At 43.2% G+C, this 16038-nt stretch overlaps 1 protein-coding gene across 8 annotated transcripts in view; it reads right to left on the bottom strand.

The window, feature by feature from the left end:
* Nucleotides 1–16038, bottom strand: part of ADGRG2 (adhesion G protein-coupled receptor G2) — a 79288-nt gene that overhangs the window by 63039 nt on the left and 211 nt on the right. For 7 of the 8 annotated variants that reach the window (XM_029079987.2, XM_039914220.1, XM_039914216.1 and 4 more), the window contains exon 1: nt 15170–15303. The gene's annotated coding sequence lies outside the window, so the exon portion shown is untranslated. Of the gene's footprint in view, nt 1–15169; nt 15304–16038 lie in introns of those variants that run through there. The other variant, XM_029079988.2, reaches the window with a different exon arrangement.

Raw genomic sequence — 16038 nt, 5'->3', positions numbered from 1 at the left:
ATTAATATAAATCAATAAATTACAGATATGAATTACAGATATGGGGCTAGCAAGGGGGATGAATAAAGGGAGCAAGTCAGGGCAATGCAGAAAGGTGTGGGAGAAGAGGAAAGCAGGGTTTAATCAGGGAAGGCCTCTTGGAGGAAATAATTTGTTCTTTTCTGCTTGTCTCAATGTTTGCTTAACAATAATAATAATAATAATTATGGTGCTTGTTAAGCACTTAGTAGGTGCCAAGCACTGTTCTAAGCACTCGGATAGATACGAGTTAATCAGGTTGCCACAGTCCCTGCCCCACATAGGGCTTATTCTTCATCCCCATTTTACAGATGAGATAAATGAAGCACAGAGAAGTGAAGTGACTTGCCCAAGATCACCCAGCAGACAAGTGGCAGAGCCGTGATTAGAACCCAGATCCTTCTGACTCTCAAGCCCGTGCTCTATCCACTGAGCCACGCTGCTAAGAAGGTCAGAGTTCCTACTGCCATCCAGAAATGCTTCCCTTCTCACTCCTGTCGGCTCTTCCAATTCGCCCTACCCTCAATTTCCAAGAGTCCAGTTGTTAGGTTCGGTTTCCCTGCCTACTTGTGATCCGATATCATAATCGTCAACTGTTCGACCTAATTAACTTGTACCCAACCCCAGAGCTTAGAACAGGACATAGTAGCGCTTCATAAATACCATGATAATAGTAATGATAAGAAGCCCAGCACTTCTACAGGCTACAGTTTTACCCAGTATATTAAATAAATTCAATAGTATTTATTGAGCGCTTACTATATGCAGAGCACTGTACTAAGTGCTTGGAATGTACAGTTCGGCAACAGAGACAATCCAATCTACATCTGGAAGAGAGAGAGAATGCCTGTTTTAATCACTTTCCCCACCCCCTAACTCTTCTACAGTAGGAAGACTATTCTAAATTGCATAGTTGCTAAACCACCGTAAATATGTTTAATAAGGAAACAAAAATACTCCCTATGAGACAAGGAACTGAACTAGGTGGTCTCAAATAGTCACTTTCAGTTCCATTACTTTTCCTCTAGACTGTAAGCTCATTGTGGGCAGGGAATGTGTCTGTTTATTGACTTACTGTCCTCTCCCAAGCGCTTAGTACAGTGCTCTACATGCAGTAAGCACTCAATAAATACTACTGACTGACTGAATGATTGACCTAGCCAGACAAATGGTGTTGGTTGTTGGAGCAGGGGTTGGGAGAAATGGGGATTAAGGGAATGGAGGAAGAGATAAGTAGGAAGAAAAGATGGGGAAGAGACACGTCTGCTCCACTCTCATTCATGCCCCCCGGAGCTTGTTTAAAACATCCCATCCAACTGGTCTTCATGTGACAAGCTAAAAAATTGTTTTCACACTTCCTACCAAAGGCCTTGGCCAGTGAACCACTTGGATTAAGGTAGTCCACTCGTGACCTGGAAATGAGATTAACTTCAGAATTTTAAGTCCCGTTACCATTTTATTGCCACTTAGAGTTCTTTTTTTTGTAGGGAGACATGGGGGTGGGAACCTTAGTAGCATTTCTTCTTCCTCTGTCCCTTTCTAGAAACTGATATATGCTCCAACCTGACACAACTCCAAGAAAATAAAGTGCTGTCCAGAGGCATAATTACGATCATCATCATCATCGACCACATTTTGTGAGAAGCAGCATGGTTTAGTGGCTAGAGCCCGGGCCTGGGAGTCAGAAGGTCATGAGTTCCAATCCTGGCTCTATCGCTTGTCTGCTGTATGACCTTGGGCAAGTCACTTTACTTCTCTGAACCTCGTTTCTTCATCTGTAAAATGGGGATTAGGACTTTGAGGCCCATGTGGGACAGAGACTCCAATCTGATTCGTCCGTATCCACTCCAGCACTTTGTATAGTGTCTGGCACACAGTAAGCACTTGAATACCACAATAATAATCCTCATTCCTGTTATTATTATTATTATTATTCGGGGCCTATTGGGTGCAGAGCAGTTCAAGAGGTATTTGGTAACATTTAATAGACAATAAAGGCCTTGCCCACAGTGAGCTTCTAATTTAAAGGGACGGACAAATGCATAAACTTATTTCATGCTCCAGGAGTTGCACCCCGGAAGAACCCACGTTCAAGAAAATTCAATTCAGGGGACCCACCCTACACCCCATGTCAGGTTTTTGCACACAACTGTTCCAGGTGCACGGTGTGGGAAAAACATGTCCTATTTTAGCACTGCATTCTATCCAAAATGCTTAGTGAAAAGTCACTCTAGCAGAACTGAGTGCACGGCAGTAAGTAAAAGAGGAAGAGCATAGATAGATATAAATAAAAAAATTACTTTTTCGGTTCTGGATGGCCCCGACTTTTTCTCCATCACTCGGCTCTAGCCGCTGCTTCCCTCGGCCTCTCGTTATAATTTCCCCAATTGGCACCCCCAGAAGGCAAGGCTGGGAGGCTATTTTTAAACTTTGGATTGAGCAAGGTAGCAGCAGAAGACGTAATGGGGAGGATTCGGATGATGGAAACTTTTATATCACTGTGGAAGTTGGCTTCCAAACCCTTCGCTGAGCTCACAGCCGAAGCAGCGCTATTCTTTTCAAATAATCTTGCTTTTCCAGAGGGGAGTAAATAGAGGGGAGTTTTTTTCCAGAGGGGAGCAAATAGGATAACCTGACAGCTAAACCGGTTTTCAGGGGTGTCCTGAATAGATTTCTCTGAAGGCTGCTGAGCGGGGCCCAGTGGAAGAGCTGAGACCCTGAAAGTCAGAAGGATCCACAGTCTACTGTATGGCCTTGGGCCAGTCACTTAACCTCCCCAAGCCCCACCTTCCCCATCGGTTAAAGGGGGACAGCAATACCTGAACCCTACTCGCAGGGGTCCCGAGAGGAGTAAAATTAAAATAATTACTGTAAGGTGATTTGGTAATAACAGCCCTAAATAGAACTCAGTGTGGTGATGAGCTATATATTACAAAGCCCTGTCACCTAGAATTATAATAATGATAATAATCCTGCACCGATGCCTTTAGGGGCACATATAATCTACTGCTGTGCTCCCCTTCATTTAATACGGAACAGTGAATTGACTTGACGTTTCCTTTTTCGGTGTGTGGGGGTATGAGTGAGAGAGAGAGAGAGAAAGAGAGAGAGAGAGAGAGAGAGAGAGAGAGAGCGAGAGAGAGAGAAAGTGAGAGAGAATGCTAGTAATTTCCTTGGCACAATAGATTTTGGCAAAAATAGAGTTTGAGGATACGCAGGTCTCTAGCAAAGGGTCTCCCCAAAGAATCACTCACCAAACTCGTTGTGTGCAGGGAATGTGTCTGTTCATTGTTATATTGTCCTCTCCCAAGTGCCTAGTACAGTGATGATGATGATGATGATGACGATGACGATGATGATGGTATTTGTTAAGTCTTACTATATGCCAAGCACTGTTCTAAGCGCTGGAAAATGTTGGTATTTGTTAGGCGCTTACTATGTGCCAAGCACCGTTCTAAGCGCTGGGGTAGATACAAGGTAATCAGGTTGTTCCCCGTGAGGCTCACAGTCTTCATCCCCATTTTAAAGATGAGGTAACTGAGGCACAGAGAAGTTAAGTGAGTCACCCAAGGTCACCCAGCTGACGAGTGGCGGGGCCGGCATTAGAACCCACGAACTCTGACTCCCAAGCCCGTGCTCTTTCCGCTAAGCCACTCTACTTCTCACACTGTAAGCGCTCAATAAATATAAATGAATAAGTGGAGTTATTCCCTCTGCAAAACATGGCTCCATGGTGTTGAATCTGTCCAGCGGTGTGGAATCTCTCCCATGGCCCTCACAGCATTCATTAATGTATCAATCACGAATGAATCCAGAAAAAGACCAAGTTTAGACCTCCAATGTGATTGGGAGCATTCAATCCCTCTTCTCCCTCCCACTTACACTAGGGGCCCCATATGACACCTGATTATTTTCTATCCAGTCCAGGGCTTAGTACAGTGCTTGGCACATAGAAAGCACTTAAATAGCATTATTATTATTATTACTATTAATAATAAGATTGGAAAAAAGAATGGAACAGTGTAAATAGTAGTGCTTTTCCCAAATGAATTGCAAAGTGTAAATCCTTTGTAAGCAATAGTATTTGTGAGGCTATGCCTATGCTTCTATCGAAAACCTCAGTCTATTAAATGAGCAATAATGTTTCAGCCCATATGCCGATCTTGTAAATAAGCACAAAAAAGTACCAGCACTGGAACTTTTTATAGCCCACCCTTTCCCATGCAACTTGTAAAATTAATGAGTCCTTTTTCAGTCTGGAATAGATTGCTACTTTAAGTAAACTGGCAAATAGCTGTGAGCTAGCTCCTAAAGGGAGACATTAAGAGCCGAGCTTTGCAAGGCATTCACTTGAATATATCTAGAACAATAAACAGTTCCAGATCTGCTAAAATGTATATTTATTTTCCTGGACTGGTACGTATAGTCAACACACAGAGGAAAAAATTGGAGCAAGGGCTACAGGGATATGACAGTCAAGGATGGAAGAACAGAAATCTCCTTTGCCTTAAACCCAAAACAAGATTGAGTTTCCCTTTCATGGTTAATATGTCCCATTGCTGTGTTTTGGTTTTTTTCTTTGTATTTTGGGTTGGAGCTGAAGTAGTCCCAAATTCAACTAACTGTTAAATGCCAATTTGCTTTTAATAATAATAATAATAATGATGATGATGATGGCATTTGTTAAGCGCTTACTATGTGTCAAGCACTGTTCTAAGCGCTGGGTAGATACAAGGTAATCATATTGTCCCGCGTGGGGCTCACAGTCTTAATTCCCATTTTACAGATGACGGAACTGAGGCACAGAGAAGTGAAGTGACTTGCCCAAAGTCACACAGCTGACAAGTGGCAGAGCCGGAATTAGGGCCCACGACCTCAGACTTCCAAGCCCAGGGTCTTCCCACTAAGCCACCCCGCTTTTCAGCGTACTTTTAAATACACCTTCCCCAACATCAGTACATGTTTTCAGTATTTGTAAATTCATTCTACCCCCACTGCAGAAAATCCACATTTTATTTTTACAAACGATAGAATGAGCAGATACAACTATTTTCAAGCTATATTTTTGGGTTCCTTTTTTTTTCCTTCCTGACTGGTTTCAGTTCTGATTTCTAAGATAACAGTAACACTCTAAAACCAGTTCTGAAGTTAGAGCACTCACTGAACAAGCCTTCCTAAGACTGCCAGCTCTGTTACAGTGTTTCTTCACAAGCGATTGGTGCAGTGCTCTGCACAGAGTAAGCGCTCAGCCAATACGATTGATTGATAAGAGGTTATATTATTCCCAGCCAATTAGTTTAACAATCTACATCTTGACTTTACTTTTCTAATCCATGTGGGCTACCATATACTTTTTAGGAAGTGAATCTGCTGCCTTGAGCCTCTCTGTAAAAACAGAGACACTGATTTATGATAACTTCATTGTGGGCAGGGAACATGTCTACTGAGTGCTGTATTCTACTCTCCCAAGTGCTTAGTACAGTGCTCTGCACACAGTAAGCACTCAAATACCATTGATGATGTCTGTTTAAAACACGTCTAGCTCAAACTAGATGGGTAAAATGGAAAATACATTCAGGCATAAGCTCCTTTTACATGGATGCTCTACTGGTCCAAAAATCAGTAAAAACAAATCCAATAATCAAGGAAAAGAGAATCCTGAAAACCTTTCGCTTGCCTAAAATTAGTCATAGATCTCCCTGGTTTTATACAAACAAGATCCATTTGAAGCACGGTTCTGGACATCGGCGCCACTACAGAAAAATGGGAGAATGTAGCATCTGCTCAACATCCTTAGGAACCTTGGCCAACCCTGGATTTGAAGAAATCCAAAGAGTAAATGGGCGGAAAAGCAGATTTAAGAGAAAGAGAATACTTTTGGCTTCTCCTCTCACAGATGATGTGTCTGGAGGGGGACCTAAGTAAATGTGCTGGAGGCAAGCCTTGTGAAGGAATAAGTAACCAATCAATCAATAAAATTTATTGAGGACCTATGTTTGCAAAGCACTGTAATGAGCACTTGGGAGAGCACCCTAGAATAAACAGTCAGGACCCCTGCCCTTAAGGGACTTACAATATAGCAAGGAAGTGGTGCTGAGCATAATCAGGATAAATATGACTGGATCCTCTTTTATACCAGCATTTAGAACAGTGCTCAGTGCTTAGAACAGTGCTTGGCACATAGTAAGCGCTTAACAAATACCATAAAGATTGTACCGATCTGTAATATATTTATTTATATTAATAAATAAATTCATATTAATGTCTGTCTCCCTCTCTAGACTGAGCTTTCATTGTGAGCAGTTTTGGGGTCTGTATATTATTCTACTACACTTTCCCAAGCATTTGGTACTTGCTCTGCACACAGTAAGTGCTCAAAAAATACGACTGAATACGACTGACTGACTGCCTAGAGGGTTTCTGAATCTTTTTTTTTTGGTTAATGGTATTTGTTACAAGAGAATCGAACTCCTTAAGTGCTTCAGATGCTAGTGTTGCATGTATAAAAGAATCACAGAGTTTCTCTTTTCTGAAACCACAGTAAACATCCGAGTTATTTTACCTTTATGATATGTAACGCATAAATCAATGAATACTACTGAACGCTCATTCTGTGAAGAACTCTTGAGATAAAGAGTCAGGAGACATGAGCCCTACGCTCAAGGAGCTTACAATGACAAGCTCTTCCCTTCTAATATCTATCCTTCCGAATCGGGCTGGGCTTAAAGGCCAAGGACCCCTGATTAAATTCTGAATCCTTGTAAGAGTCCAATCAACAGGATCAAATAACTTCTACTTAAAAATCGGGTAAACTCCCTGAAAGCTTGAGAAGCAGCAGAGCTTAGTGTCAAACGCATGGGCCTGGGAGTCCGAGGACTTGAGTTCTAATCCCAAGTCTGTCATCTGTCTGCTGTGTGATCTTGGGCAAGTCGCTTGGCTTCGCTGTGCCTCAGTTCCGTCATCTGCCAACTGGGGATTAAGACTGTGATCTCTATGTGGGACAGAGACTGTGTCCACCCTGATTATCTTGTATCTACCCCAGCACTTAGTACAGTGCCTGGCACATAGTAAACACTTAATAAATACCAAAAAACAACAAAAGAACAACCTCCAATCCCAAATAACATTAAAAAAAAGACCTTGGGGAGCCATTAGGCACACAGAGTGTAGGGAATGATTAACCACCTCTTGCATGACAACTTAGGACAGGGCAGAGGAACTGCTAACTCCACCGGACAAATTTGTACCCAAAAGCCTTCCTTTTATCCTTATCTCTGTCATTAATAATAACTGTGAGCCCTGTAGGGGAGAGGGACTTTGTCCTGATTATCTTGTATCTTCCCCAGCACTTAGAACAGTTCTTGACCTTTAGTTAACACTTAATACCACAATTATCATTATTAGTATTCCTGGGCTTTAAAAATTTTCTCTGCAAAGATTTCACAAGTGCATAGAGAACCTTCTACTCACAAAACTGGGGATTAATTTGTTCATATTTCCTGGATTATGTTTTCCCTCTGCAGTTTCACAAATAATCTAGAATTTTCTGTTGCAACTCAGTCTTGAGGAATAAAAATAATAATAATAATAATAATAGCATTTGTTAAGCACTTACTGTGTGAGAGGCACCATACTAAGCAAATCAGGTTGGACATAGTCCCCATCCCACGTGGGGCCACAGTCTCAATCCTCATTTTGCAGATGAGGGAACTGAGATACAGAGGAAGTGAAATGACTTGCCCAAGGTCACACAGCAGACAGGTGGGGAATCCGATATTAGTACCCATGACCTTCTGACTCCCAGGCCCGTGCTCTATCCACTACGCCATGAGGAATATGCTAGCTGGTAGCCTCCAGTGCCAATGGAGTTCTCCATCTGCCATTACACTGGCGGGTTCTGTACCCATATGATTTTGTAGAATTATTCATTCAGTTGCATTTATTGAGTGTTTATTATGTGCAGACCACTGTACTAAGTGCTTAGAATTAGAAATCGGAACAACTGGGCTTGGTTTTTCTCATCTTTTGAAAAGCGGGGAAGTTCAGTGTGTGAAATGGTTCTGGGCAAAGTTTTTATAAACTGGGTCAACTGCCACGAACTAGGATGATTTCCAGGCCCAAGCAGCTCCTCCCACCACACTGCAGATGAAACTTCGTGATCATCTGACATTCCTTTTCCTCATCTTCTACCTAGGCACACATCACTCTAAATTTTTTTTCTATTCAGGATAAATATGCAAGTATTAAGGGAGAAATCAACTGTTTAACCTTAACCCCTAATCAAAGATAAGACAGAAATGTGGATCCACTGGGGAAATGCTAAGTGATGTAATAAGTGTCATGAAAATAGGATAGATACACTGACTAGCCATGATACCACTGTTAGAGAAGCCGTGTGGCCTAATGCATAGAGCAGGGTCCTGGGCATCAGAAGTGACTGCTGTAGGACCTTGGATAAATCAGTTCACTTCTCTGTGCCTCAGTTCCCTCATCTGTAAAATGGGGATTAGGACCGCGAGCCCCATGTGGGACCTGGACTGTGTCCAATCTGATTGGTTTTGGATCTACTCCAGCACATAGAACAGTGTCCGGCACATAGTAAGCGCTTAACAAATACCATTTTAAGAAAGATGCCAGAGGCGTGAATATTAAAAGTCACGTACAATGCTGATTGGCATCAGGGAGACTCTAATCACCAATTGGGGGGAATTTTTGTCCAATAAAAGGAACATCAAAGCAAATGAAAATGTGTCATTAAGTTCACAAGAGAATCTTTAAATTATGCCCATGTGAGGAGAGCTATTTGAATATAAGTATAGCACATTTCATCCTCTGTTAAAGAGCAAATACACAAGCCAGGTCTTTAAAATACTACTTCCCTCTACTGCTAACCCTAAATATGCATTTCAGGCACGCACTAAATTAGGGAAAAAATTCCTTCTGTGTATTTTAACAATTGATGTCAACATGAGAGCTACAGACAGACCATCACATTCGCGGTAACGGGATCCAAAGCTAAAATTCACACGGAATGAGTCTCTCACCTCTTCCCGTAATCATATCCCAATTTGGGGTCTGGAGCAGAGAAGCTTAACATCCCATGGGAGAACCAATGCAAGCTTCTTAACCCAGCGGACTAAGAGAAATACAGGCTGATAGACAATAAAGCTAATTCCTTTGAGGGACAATAATAATAATAATGTTGGTATTTGTTAAGTACTTACTATGTGCAGAGCACTGTTCTAAGCACTGGGGTAGATACAGGGTAATCAGATTGTCTCACGTGAGGCTCACAATCTTCATCCTCATTTTACAGATGAGGTAACTGAGGCACAGAGAAATTAAGTGACTTGCCCACAGTCAGCTGACAAGTGGCAGAGCCAGGATTCGAACCCATGACCTCTGACTCCCAAGCCCGGGCTCTTTCCACTGAGCCACGCTGAAGAGGAGCAAATACTATTTGTGAAAATGTTGATGGCGATTCAACACAATTCTATCACTATTATATCGGAAACCGGATTATGACAGAAGAAAGGACGTTCTGGAGGAAATATATCCGTAAAGTAGATGTGAATAGGAAATGACTCGATGCCATTTGATATATATATATATTGGAAAATGATTTGGTCTTTCATATCTTGTCTTAAAGGAAGCAGTGGGTGTATAGGTATTTGTCACAAATTCTCAATCAATGGTATTTATACACAGTATTTGGTATTTGCACACAGTAAGCACTCCATAAATATGTTTGAATGACTGAATTTACTGAGCACATACTGCGTGTCGAGCACTGCACTAGGCGCTTGAGAGAGAATACAATAAAAACATGTTCCCTTTCCACAAGGAATTTACAGTCTAGAGACACGTTCTCGGACCTATTAGCTTAGTTGCTTTCACACACAAAACCACCTCCTCATCACTGACAGGGTCATCTCTTCAACTAAAGGACAAGTCCCCATTTGAGGGTTATAATTCAACCTTTGCATTTTGTGTTCTGACTTTAATTGGATAGCAATTAACAGATCGACAAGTATGTTTACACTACAGAAAGTAGTTTGGGCCTCTGCTCCAAGTTGCCCCAAACAGTTTACTTCGAACTGAAATTTGAAAAGGCAGAGAAAGCTAAGTGAGAGAAAAAAAGACAAAGGAAAATATGCATTATGGTCCAGACCTTAGCACCCACTAGTACAAAATGGGAAACTAAATCACAAGAGTTCCTTTCAGGGTAGATGCTAAACAAATAATCGCAGAGTATTATTAAATATTAAATAGCTGTTCTCCTGCCTACTTAAACTCTGAGCCCCAGGTGGGAGAGAACTCTGTCCAACGTGATTTACTCGTATCTATCCCAGCGTTCAGAACAGTGCTTGACACATAGCGAGTGCTTAATAAATGCCACTATTATTATCTGTCTATTTTTAGGACTTAGGTGTATTCGTTAGCGCTGGGAAATATCCTTGAGTTCTGCAAATGAACTGATAAATGCATCAGATGTAAAATCTGCGACACGCAGCGTCTCCGGCGATGTCTTTTTGTCTTTTTATTCAAATATTTCAAATTTGTAAACAGCAAGGAATTGGAGAATAAGACTTCTTCTGCATTATAAGACCTCTTCTCCACCTCTGAATCAAACAGCAGGTTCTTACCTTTGGCTTTAAAGCAGTCAATCCCCTTGCCCCCTCCTAATAATAATAATAATAATGTTGGTATTTGTTAAGCGCTTACTATGTGCAGAGCACTGTTCTAAGCGCTGCGGTAGACACAGGGGAATCAGGTTGTCCCACGTGGGGCTCACAGTCTTAATCCCCATTTTACAGATGAGGTAACAGGCACAGAGAAGTGAAGTGACTTGCCCACAGTCAGCCAGCTGAAAAGTGGCAGAGCCGGAATTCGAACTCATGACCTCTGTCTCCAAAAGCCGGGGCTCTTTCCCCTGAGCCACGCTGCTTCTCACCTCGATACTCTCCTACTACAACCCAGCCCACACACTTCACTCCTGTAGCTCCAAACTACTCACTGTACCTCGATCCGTCTATGTGACCTCCACACTCTCACCCAAGTCCTGCCTTGCTCTTGAAAGTCTTGATGACTCTCCCCACCTTCAAAGCCTTATTGAAGGCACATCTCCTCCAAGAGGCCTTCCTTGACTAAGCCCTCGTCTCCTCTTCTCCAACTCCCTTCTGCCTCGCCCTGATTTGCTGCCCTTAGTCACCCCTCCCTCTGCCCCACAGCACTTAAGTCCATATCCGTAATTGATTTATTTCTATTGATGTCTGTCTTCCCCTCTAGACTGTGAACTCGTTGTGGACAGGGAAAGTGTCTACCAACTCTGTTATACTGTACTCTCCCAAGTGCTTAGTAGAGTGCTCTGCACGCAGTAAGCGCTCAATAAATACAACTGATGGATTGTAAGCGACGCATGGTACAGGTGAGAATTCTTAGCTTCTACCTTCTGACCCTGGGTAGGGACACAACTCTTTCTTGAAAATTCAACACATTCACTTAACTGGAAGAAATGTCTGGCTGGTTCTAGGATTGCTTCGCAGATCAAGAAGTCCCTTATTTCTAAAACATCGATCTCTATAAAGTGAACAGTAGTTTTCCAAAGCTACTACGATCAAAAAATCCAACTGGAATAATAATCACAATTATGGTACTTATGAAGCACTTACTATGTACCTGGCACTGTTAAAAGCACTACGGGAAAGGCAAGTTAAGCGGGCTGGACCCAGTCCCTGTCTCACAGGGGGCTCACACTCTCTTAATCGCCATTTTATAGGTGTGGTAACGGGAGTACAGAGAAGTGAAGTGACTTGTCCAGGGTCACACAGCAGACAAGAATCATTAGACCTGGGATTAGAACCCAGGTCTAATTCCACCAAACCCATCCTTTCTCCTCCAGTCCATTCCTTTCCTGTTCCTCATATTGCTCAGCTACCAGAGAACAGGAAGGACCAAAGGACATAGCTTTTTTAGGTGCAGGCAAGAAATCCAAGGACGCCAGGGCAAAATTTTTCCCTTCCATCCTTCCTAGATTGCACTTATCCCTGCCTGGACGATTTTAACTCCTCAGAGGCACCAAGAGCTAGTACAAGGGGCTACCTGAACAGCCAGAGGGCTATGTGGGATGCTAAAGGGTAGCGCACCCTAAACCTCCCTAGACTGTAAACTCGTTGTGGATAGGGAAGGTGCCTCTTATATTGCTGCACTGTACTCTCCAAAGCTTTCAGTCCAGTCCTCTGCACACAGTAAGCGTTCAATAAATACGACCGACTGCCAAACTTGCACTGGGCCAGGGAGAAGAGGGCAGCTGCCCTTCTACCCAGTGATTAAGCCTTAGTACAGTGCACTGCACACAGTAAACGCTCAGTAAATACGACTGAATGTATGAATGAGTGATCCAGGTCGTGTGGGCATGTGCTTATTTTTACAGCTGCCTCAGGGCACTCTAAATTAAATCTCTTGCTTCCAACCAGCTAACAGCTCCGTGGCCTAAGGGAAATGAGATGGTTGGCCATAATTTCCTTTTCATTAGAGAGACCAAAATGACAAGAGGCCCAGAGAGTTCGATGTCTTCTACGTTCTTCAGATACCACACCGGGACAATGTGATTTTCTCTTCAATCGCTGTGCTTCCTCTAAATCTAAGATACTATAGAATCTCTCGTGTGTTACTCATGAGCAACGTGGCTCGGTGGAAGGAGCCCGGGTTTGGGAGTCAGAGGATGTGGGTTCTAATCCCGGCTTCACCACTTGTCTGCTGTGTGACCTTGGGTAAGCCTCTTAACTTCTGTTGCCGCAGTTCCCTCATCTGTAAAATGGGGATTAAGACCGTGAGCCCCACGTGGGACAACCGGATTACCTCGTATCTACCCCAGCTCTTGGAACAACGCTCGGCACATAGTAAGCCCTCAACACCTACCATCATTATTATTATTTCTAAGAAAAGAAAAACAAAAGGGAAGACCTGTTTGCATGACTGATGTATGCCAAAGGAGGAATCCTTCCCTCCTACTTCCTCAGCTACATTACCCCGCTGTTACACTTTGGTTGCGTTTTTCATTTCTTACCCTTTACCTGACTTTAATCAGGTTGAAAAGTAAATGATGTCTCAGAGGTTGACTGTGCTAAGTAGAAAAACGGTTACCAAGGCTGGTCGGGACAGCAGAACAACTAATCAAGATGTACCATTACTAGTTTATACTGATTTACAGTCCAACTACCATAACTATAAACCCCAGGCATAAAATGTTTTTTGTTGTTGTTGTTTTGGCTTTTTTTTAAAATTTGGCCACATTTCAAACCTGAATAAACTTTCTTTATAATTGATAAAGGGCTTTAATGGTTAAAAGTGAAGGGACTAGGGACACGATACTAGATTTCCACCTAAGAAAACAGACAAGAACACATGACCCGGCTCCTCTTCTCATACCAACCAAAAGAAATAAAATCACATATTCTGTGAGTATTCCACATTTGGAGATCTAATGGTGCTTTCCTTTAAATGCTCTCTCAGTATTCTGTCTACTCTAAAAACCCAGTACAGACATAATAATTCCACTGACAGCATTACAATTAGTGCTGTAACTCTATGTTTTACATCTCTCTCTTGTCCTTCTTAGAAAATCATCAATGTCACCTTGCAACGGTAAGGAAACTTTAACGGCTATGGGAATTTTGCTTTCCTCCCCAGACCACTTAAGACAAGAGTCCAGTGGAGCTCAGAGGTTGTCCAGATAATTTTTTAACCTTGCAAAAGGAGCAAAATCATGCAGTGTACAAATAAAGCCAGGTTTGGGTCCCCGAGTATGCTGAGTTTTTGAGATCAAGAAAGAAAAATCTGTTTCCCGAGGAAGCCATGAGCAGTCATTTTTCCATTTAAATCAGCATATCAATCATTATATTCACCATTAGTAACATGCCCGGTATTTAAATGACTAATGATTTAGAACTACAAACTCGTGAAACAAGAGCTAAATAAAAATAAACGCTTTTACCCAAATCATCAGAAACATTGCTGAGTTTCAGACATACCTGCCTCACTTCTTGAAACAACAGAGCAAAGCATGAGACAGAGGCTCGGCAGTAGCAGCAACGAAGCACCGAGTCTTCAACTTCTAATCCTTACATCAGAGTACAGTGGGAACGTCCTGCTTTCCGTCAAGCCAATAGATTTCCGATCAGTGGAAATACTCACTAAGTCACCGGTCTTTTTTCAAAGAAAAATGAAATGTCATCTCCTCTTGCCGTTAAAGGTGAAAACGGTGATTCAAAGGAGAAAACGCAAGTCAAAAATCTTAAATGCTTGCCTCTCCATCACACCTGAGTTTGCTCTGCTAAAGTTCTGGGTGTCCCAATTTATTGGGTTCTTGGCAGAGCAGAACGTGGCTCATAACCCCTTTCCAATCGTTGTCGTTTCCGGGGAAGCAGCGTGGGCTAGTGGAAAGGGCGTGGGCCTGGGAGTCGAGGGACTTGGGTTCTAATCCCAGCCCTGCCACTTAAAGTATCTGGGCCTCGGTTTCCTCATCTGTGAAAAGGGGGTATATTACCAGTTCCCTATCCCACGGTGACCGTGAATCCTAAGTGGGTGGGGCACTGTCTCTCAAGGGTCTTAGTGCCCCCTCCCTGGCGCTCAGTAAGTGCTCGGCACAGCGAACACCACAATCACTATCGTTATTATTCTCTCCCATACAACCCAGCCATCTCGCCTTCAAACTTCAAATGCAAGCAACTCAGGTGGGGGAAACTTCTGTTTCGTCCACATCTTTCCCCAACCCGTCCTTACTGATTCTGACTGTCCTTCCAACCTCCTGCCTCAAATCGGGGGTGTCGGTGGGCTGAGAGCCAAGTTGGCCCTGGCTATTTCCATTTGGCTGAAAGACATTCTTATTAGTTTTTTTGCCTTTGGCTCTAAGGAGGTCGAAATCCTACCGTCCATTCAAGCGAACCTCTGTGGTCCAGGTTAAGATGACGCCCCTGATGTGAACCTAGGGATGCTGTAGCCAAGTGGCAGAGGCTGGACTGGTCCATCATTGCCCCCAAGTCCCACTGTCGACCCCCCCCCCCCCCCAAAACTAGCTCAGCTCCCTTGGGTCGGAGGTAGAAGACAGACAAGATAAAAATCACATTAAAGTAGCCGGATCCCACCTTACCCCACTGAGTGCTGCTCGCCAAATTCTGGGTCCCTAGAACAGCTCCAGCACCTTGGGGGCTTCTCCTTGCTTCGTCTCAGCTGGGACAGGGCAAGGATGAGGGAGCAAGGTGGGGAAGGGATAGGAAAGGAGAGGGAAAGGTAGAGTGAGGGAAAGGAAAAGAGAAAGAAAGAAGAAGGAAAGGAAAGGAGAGGGAAGGAAAAGAGAAGGAAAGGAAAGGAAAAGGGAAGGCGAGGGAAAGAAAAAGAAAAGGAAAGGGAAAGGAAAGGAGAGGGGAGGGAAAGGAGAAGGAAAGGAGAGGGGAAAGGAGAAGGAAAGAAGAGGGAAAGGAAAAGAGAAGGAAAGAGGAAGGAAAGGAAAGAAGAGGGAAAGGAAAAGAGAAGGAAAGAGGAAGGAAAGGAAAGGAGAGGGAAAGAAAAAGAGAAGGAAAGGAAAGGGAAAGGAAAAGAGAAGGCAGGAAAAGGACGGGGAAAGAAAGGGAAAGAAAAACGAGGGAAAGGAAAATAGAAGGAAAGGAATGGAGAGGGAAAGGAAAGGAGAGGGAAAGGAAAAGAAAAGGAAAGGGAAGGAGAGAGGAGTGAAAGGAAAGGAGAGGGAAAGAAAAAGAAAGGAGAGGAGAGGGGAGGGAAAGGAGAAGGAAAGGAGAGGGGAAGGAAAGGAGAAGGAAAGAAGAGGGCAAGGAGAGAAAAGGAAAGGAGAGAGAAAAAAGAAAGGAGAGGGAAAGGGGAGGGAAAGTGAAGGAAAGGAGAGGGAAAGGAAAAGAGAAGGAAAGGAAAGCAGAGGGAAAGGAAAAGAGAGGACGACGAAAGGAGAGGGCAAGGGTAAGGAGAGAGAAAGGGAAAGGGCCAAAAGCGAGGGAGCGGGCAAGG

The sequence above is a fragment of the Ornithorhynchus anatinus genome, chromosome 15 (assembly GCF_004115215.2).
Source record: "Ornithorhynchus anatinus isolate Pmale09 chromosome 15, mOrnAna1.pri.v4, whole genome shotgun sequence".
Lineage (NCBI taxonomy): Eukaryota > Metazoa > Chordata > Mammalia > Monotremata > Ornithorhynchidae > Ornithorhynchus > Ornithorhynchus anatinus.
Note: the sequence above shows the minus strand (reverse complement) of the source record. Positions and strands in the feature narration are given on the sequence as shown.